This window comes from Leptonychotes weddellii, chromosome 12, assembly GCF_054177405.1.
Source record: "Leptonychotes weddellii isolate Sample4059 chromosome 12, ASM5417740v2, whole genome shotgun sequence".
Lineage (NCBI taxonomy): Eukaryota > Metazoa > Chordata > Mammalia > Carnivora > Phocidae > Leptonychotes > Leptonychotes weddellii.
Genome location: NC_138380.1, coordinates 60,315,952 through 60,323,299, shown reverse-complemented (window position 1 = coordinate 60,323,299; position 7,348 = coordinate 60,315,952).

Below are 7,348 nucleotides of genomic sequence, written 5' to 3'. Positions count from 1 at the left end.
CCATGAGAGACGATGGACTCTGAAAAACAAACTGAGGGTTCTAGAGGGGAGGGGGGTGGGAGGATGGGTTGGCCTGGTGGTGGGTATTGAGGAGGGCACGTTCTGCATGGAGCACTGGGTGTTATGCACGAGCAATGAATCATGGAACACTTCATCTAGAACTAATGATGTAATGTATGGGGATTAACATAAGAATAAATAAATAAATAAATAAATAAAAAATAAAAAAAAAGAACACAAATCAAGTCTCAACAAATTCAGAAAGATTGAAGTGATACCATGCATCTTTTTCTAACCACAGAGTTATGAAACTAGAAAGTGACTACAAACAAATCTGGAAAGAACACAACTATATGGAGATTCAATAACATGCTACTAAACAAGAAATGGGTCAACCAACAAATCAAGGAGAAAAATTTAAAAAATGCATAGAGACAATGAAAACACAACAGTCTAAAATCTTTGGGATGCAGCAAAAACTTTTCTAAGAGGTAATTTTATAGCAATACAGGCCTACCTCAAGAAGCAAGGAAAATCTCAAATAAACAACCTAACATTACACCTAAATGATCTAGAAAAAGAACAATAAACAAGCCCAAAACCAGCAGCAATAATAAAGATTAGAGTAGAAATAAATGAAATAGAAAATAAAACAATGGAACAGATAAAGAAACCAAGAGCTGGTTCTTTGAAAAGATCAACAAAATTGATAAACTTTAGAGTGACTCATTAAAAAAGAAAAAAAAAAAGGACTCCAATAAACAAAATCAGAAATGAAAGGGGAGAAATAACACTGACACCACAGAAATATAAACAATTATAAGAATACTATGAAAAACTATATATCAACAAATTGAACCACCTAGAAGAAATGGATAAATTCCTAGAAACATATAATCTCCCAAAACTGAATCAGGAACAAATAGAAAATTTGAACACACTGATTACCAGCAATGACCAATGAATCAGTAATCAAAAATCAAAATTCCAGGACCAGTTGGCTTCACAGGTGAATACTACCAAACATTTAAAGAAGAGTAATACCTAGTCTTCTCAAACTATTCCAAAAAAGAGAAGAGGGAGGAAAACTTCCAAATTCATTCTACAAGGCCCACATTACTGAAACCAGATAAAGACACTACAAAAAAGAGAACAAGAGGCTGATATCTCTGATGAACATAGATGCAAAAATCCTCAATGAAATACTAGCAAACCGATTCCAACAACTGGGTGTTGGCTCAGTTGGTTAAGCATCTGCCTTCAGCTCAGGTCATGATCCCAGGGTTCTGGGATCAAGACCCGAGTCAGCCTCTTTGCTCAGTGGGGAGCCTCCTTCTCCCTCTCCCTCTCCCTGCTACTCTCCCTGCTTGGGCGCTCTTGCTCTCTGTCAAATAAATAAATAAAATCTTTAAAAACAAAAACAAAAACTCATTCACCTCAATGAAGTGGGATTTATTCCTGGAATGCAAGCATGATTCAATATTTGCAAATCAATCAACATGATACATCACATCAATAAAAGGATAAACAACATATGATCATTTCAATAGATGTAGAAAAAGCATTTGACAAAGTACAACATCCATTCATGATAAAAACCCTCAACAGAGTAGGTTTAGAGGGAGCATACCTCAATGTAATAAAGGCCATATATGAAAAACCCACAGCTAACATCATATCCACTGGAGAAAAACTGAGAGCTTTCCCCCTAACCTCAGGAACAAGGATGACCACACTCACCATTTTCATTCAACATAGTACTGGAAGTCCTAGCCACAGCAGTCAGACAACAAAAAGAAAGAAAAGACACCCAAATTTGTAAGGAAGAAGTAAAACTTCCACTATTTGCAGATGATGTGATACCATATATAGAAAATCCTATAGACTCCACCAAGAAACTGCTAGAACTGATAAATGAATTCGGTAAGGTCATAGGATGCAAAACCAATGTACAGAAATCCATTGCATTTCCATACACTAGTGATGAAGCAACAGGAAGAGAAATTAAGAAAGTAATCCCACTTATAATTGCACCAAATATAATTTAAAAACCTAGGAATAAACTTAACCAAGGAGGTGAAAGACCTGTACTCTGAAAACTATAAAACACTGATGAAAGAAATTGAACATGACACAAACAAATAGAAAGATATTCCATGCTCATTGACTGGAAGAACAAATATTGTTAAAATGTCTATACTACCCAAAGCAATCTACAGATTTAATACAATCCCTATCAAAATACCAACAGTATTTTTCACAGAACTAGAATAAATAATCCTAAAATTTGTATGAAACCATAAAAGACTCCAAGTAGCCAAAACAATCTTGAAAAACAAAGCTGGAGGTACTATAATTCCAGATTTCCAGTTATAATACAAAGCTGTAATAATCAAAACTGTATGGTATTGGCACAAAAATAGATCAATAGAACAGAATAGAAAGCCCACAAACAAACCCCCGATTATTTGGTCAATTAATCTTCAACAAAAGAGGCAAGAATATGCAATGGGAAAGATATCTCTTAAACAAATGGTGTTGGGAAAATTGGACAGCCACATGAAGAATGAAACTGGACCACTTTCTTACACCATGCACAAAAATAAATTCAAAAGGAATGAAAGACCTAAATGTGAAATAGGAATCCATCAAAATCCTAGAGGAGAACATAGGCAGCAATCTCTTTGACCTAGGCTGCAGCAATTTCTTGCTAGGCACGTCTCCAAAGGCAAGGGAAACAAAAGCAAAAATGAACTATTGGGACTTCAGGATAAAAAGCTTTTCTCTTTTTCAAAGATTTATTTATTTATTTATTTTACAGAAAGAGAGAGACAGCGAGAGAGGGAACACAAGCAGGGGAAGTGGGAGAAGAAGAAGCAGGCCTCCCACCGAGCAGGGAGCCTGATGCGGGGCTCGATCCCACGATCCTGGGATCATGACCTGAGCCAAAGGCCGACGCTTAACAGCGGAGCCACCCAGGTGCCCCATGGATAAAAAGCTTTTGTACAGCAAAGGAAACAATCAACAAAACGAAAAAGCAACTTGCAGAATGGGAGAAGATATTCACAAATGACACATCAGATAAAGGACTAGTGTCCAAAATCTATAAAGAATTTATCAAACTCAACACTCAAAAAACAAAAATCCTAGTCAGGAAATGGGCAGAAGACATGAACAGACACTTCTCCAAAGAAGACACACAAATAGCTAATAGACACATGAAAAAGTGCTCATCACTTGGCATCAGGGAAATACAAATCAAAACCACAGTGAGATACCACCTCACATGGGTCAGAATGGCTAAAATTAACAACTCAGGAAACAACAGATGTTGGTGAGGATGTGGAGAAAGGGGAACCCTCCTACAATGTTGGTGGGAATGCAAACTGGTGCAGCCACTCTGGAAAATAGTATGGAGGTTCCTCAAAAAGTTAAAAATAGAACTATCCTACAACCCAGCATTTGCACTTAGGTATTTATCCAAAGGATACAAAAATAGTGATTTGAAGGGGCACATGCACCCCAATATTTATAGCAGCAATGTCCACAACAGCCAAAATATGTAAAGGGCCTAGATGTCCATAGACTGATGAATGGATAAAGAAGATATGGTGTGTGTGTGTGTATATATATACACACACATGTATACATATAATGGAATATTACTCGGCCATCAAAAAGAATGAAATCTTGCCATTTGCAATGATGTGATGGAACTGGAGGGTATTATGCTAAGTGAAATTAATCAGAGAAAGACATGCCATATGATTTCACTCATATGTGGAATTTAAGAGACAAAAGAGATGAACATAGGTAAAGGAAAGGAAAAATGAAATAAGACAAAAACAGAAAGGGAGGCAAACCATTAAGAGACTCTTAACCATAGGGAACAAATTGAGGGTTGCTGGAGGGGAGGTGGGTGGGAGGATGGGGTAATTGGGTGACAGGCATTAAGGAGGGCACTTGATATAATGAGCACTGTGTGTTACATATGCAATGGATGAATCACTAAATTCTAACCCTGAAACTAATAATACAGTATATGTTAACTAAAGTGAATTTAAATAAATTTTTTTTTTTAAATCTAGAAGAGAGCACAATGAGTAATTTTTCTGACATTGGCCGTAGCAACACATAGGTCTCCTGAGGCAAGGGAAACAGAAGCAAAAATAAACTATTGGGACTACATCAAAATAAAAAGCTTCTGCACACTGCCAGAAACAATCAACAAAACTAAAAGGCAACCTACTAAATGGGAGAAGATAGTTGCAAATAACATATCTGATAAAGGACTAGTATCCAAAATATATAAAGAACTTATATAACTCAATACCAAAAAATCAAATAATCCCATTAAAAAATAGGCAGAACACATGAACAGACATTTCTCCAAAGAAAATAACCACATGGGGGCACCTGGGTGGTTCAGTTGCTCAAGCATCTGCCTTTAGCTCAGGTCATGATCCCAGGGTCCTGGGATTGAGCCCGGCATTGGACTCCCTGCTCTGCTGGGAGCCTGCCTCTCCCTCTCCCTCTGCCTGCCGCTCCCCCTGCTTGTGCTCTCTCTCTGTCAAATAAATAAAATCTTTAAAAAAAAAAAAAGAAAGAAAGAAGACATATAGATTGCCAAAAGATACATGAAAAGATGCTAAACATCACTCATCATCAAGGAAATGCAAATCAAAACTACAATGAGAGATCCCTTCACACCTGTCAGAATGGCTAAAATAAAAAACACAAGAAACAACGATTTGGCAAGGATGTGGAGTAAAAGGAACCCTCAGGCACTGTTGGTGGGAATGCAAACTGGTGCATCCACTGTGGAAAACAGTATGGAGTTTCCTCAAAAAATTAAAAATAGAACTACCCTATGATCCATTAGTCAGACTACTAGGTATTTACCCCCAAAATACAAAAACACTCATTTGAAAGGATATATGCACCGCTATGTTTATTGCAGCATTATTTAGAGTATCCAAATTATGGAGGCAGCCCGTGTTCATCAATAGATGAATGGATAAAGAAGGTGTGGTGTATACACATACACACACACACACACACACACACACACACACTGGAAAATTATTCAGCCATAAATAGAATGAAATCCTGACATTTACAATGACATGGATAGAAGTAGAGAGTATAGTGCTAAGCAAAATAAGTCAGAGAAAGAAAAATACCACATGATTTTATTCCTATGTGGAATTTAAGAAGCAAAACAAATGAACAAAGGAAACAAAAAGAGACAAACCAAGAAACAGACTCATCACTACAGAGAACAAACCGGTGGCTACCAGAGAGGAGGTGGGTGGGGGATGGGTGAATTAGGTGATGGGGATTAAGGGTACACTTACCATGATGAGCACTGTGTCATGTATAGAATTGTTGAGGCACTATGTTGTGCACCTGAAACGAACATTGTAATGTTAACTATACTGGAATTAAATGTTTTTTTAAAAAAGGATATTACTCATGAAAAAAATCAATCAACTAGAGACTAAGAGAAAGAAACAATGGAGATGGCATGTTAAGCTAGGTACGTGAGTCAGGCTGTCCGTAAAGACATGCAGCTCGGAATCATTGAAGAAATTTGGCTTCTGATTTCTCACCTCCACAGAGAATAAGGAGGGGTTGCCTTTTTATACCATTTGGTGATTGCCTGGTTTAGACCTCTGCAAATGCCAGTAACTTTCTTATTTGTTTCTATCTCTTTTGAGGATATTCATTCAGCAACTACTTATTCAGACCTTACCATGTGTCAAGAACTGTTCTGAGCCCTCGGGACACAATGAACAAAACAGATGAAAATCTCTGCCCACTGGAGCTAACATGCTAATGAGGAAATTATCACCTATTGTGGTAATTATTCCTCTTATCTCACCACCAGCCCCCTTGTTTGTTAACTGTTCGGCACATTATTTGCCTTCTTTTCCTCTGACCAAATTAAACAAGTATCTGGTAAAGATTTGTTCCTTCAACATTTGTTGACCTGATGAATGGTGACTCCAAAGGAATGGCTGGAATAGTAGAGCACTTTCAGTATGCATATAATGGATTAATCAAGCTTTCCCTTTTGTCTATAGGCAAAATTAATACCTCCCTCGTTCGGTAGTCTCAAGCTTTTATTTCAGCTGCTAGCACAGCCCAACTGCAACAAGATTTGATTTAGTTTATACCTTTGTCTCCGTCAGGTTAGGAGGATCTTCTAAGAAAGAAACTCATTGAAGTGCCACTGCATTCACCAGCACTAAGAAGACTCAAAAATTCTTTCAGTTCACTTCAATGTTAATTTTCCTCATATTTAGTTCCTAGGATAATCTCTCTATCCATAGAGTAGAAACTGCAGCTAGGAAATTGGGGAAGACTCTGAGCTCAAGTCTCAAGCAACTTGCATTCCCACCTGAGGTTTCCATGCTTGCCAAACTTTGAGTCCTAATTAATAAACTGTTAAGATTCCTTTTAGCCCTAAAATTCTAAGCACTAAATAGATATGAGCTAACAAAATACGGCACTCTTAAGTAGGAAAAATACTATTTGTTAATCTTCAAGAGACCAAATTTGTGTAAGTCCCATATTATCTCTTAAGTATTTTATTCCTTTTGAAAATTATTTTTAGTGAGGGACTTCAGGTTCAAAGATCCAACCTGTCTAAGGTCAAAGGGTTGCTCACTGTTCATCCAACATTTGAAGCCAAATCTATTTGACTCCAAGCCCAGTGTATTGTCCCTATAGTAGGAGACGGACTTATATAGGGAGTTTCACTAGGATAGAAACCAGTTTCATCATCCCTTTTTCATTACAGGATACAATAGAAGAACAAATTGTCATGTGGTAACAGTATTAAATTATCACTATAATATTATCACTAAATATTTTTTCCTGACTCCTCCCCATCCACTTATTGGAAGTTATATGTGCTGGAGACATTTTAAAATTCTTTAAATTGTGGTATTCTGAATTGATGAGGAAACAGTAGGCAAGCTGAGGACAAAGCAGAAGCTGACATTCCACAACCTCCAACTCCTGGGTGGGATCTGTGTGAGACAGGTGTGACATTCTTCCAGGAATCTCCCAACTATCTGAATGTTAATGCCTTGCTAGAGGGAAAAGCAGCCTTAACTTGACAATGGCAAGGCCTGCCATATCTCGTAGGTCCTCTTTGGCATATGAAAGTTCTTTTGAAACCTCCCTTTTCCCTTACCTCCCCCAACCCCATTATATATAATCAGCCACCCCTCACAAGCCCCGGGGGCAGCAGCTCTTTCTGCCCAAAGGTCCTGTCCCTGTGCTTTAATAAACCACCATTTTGCATCAAAGACATCTCAAGAATTCTTTCTTGGTCATC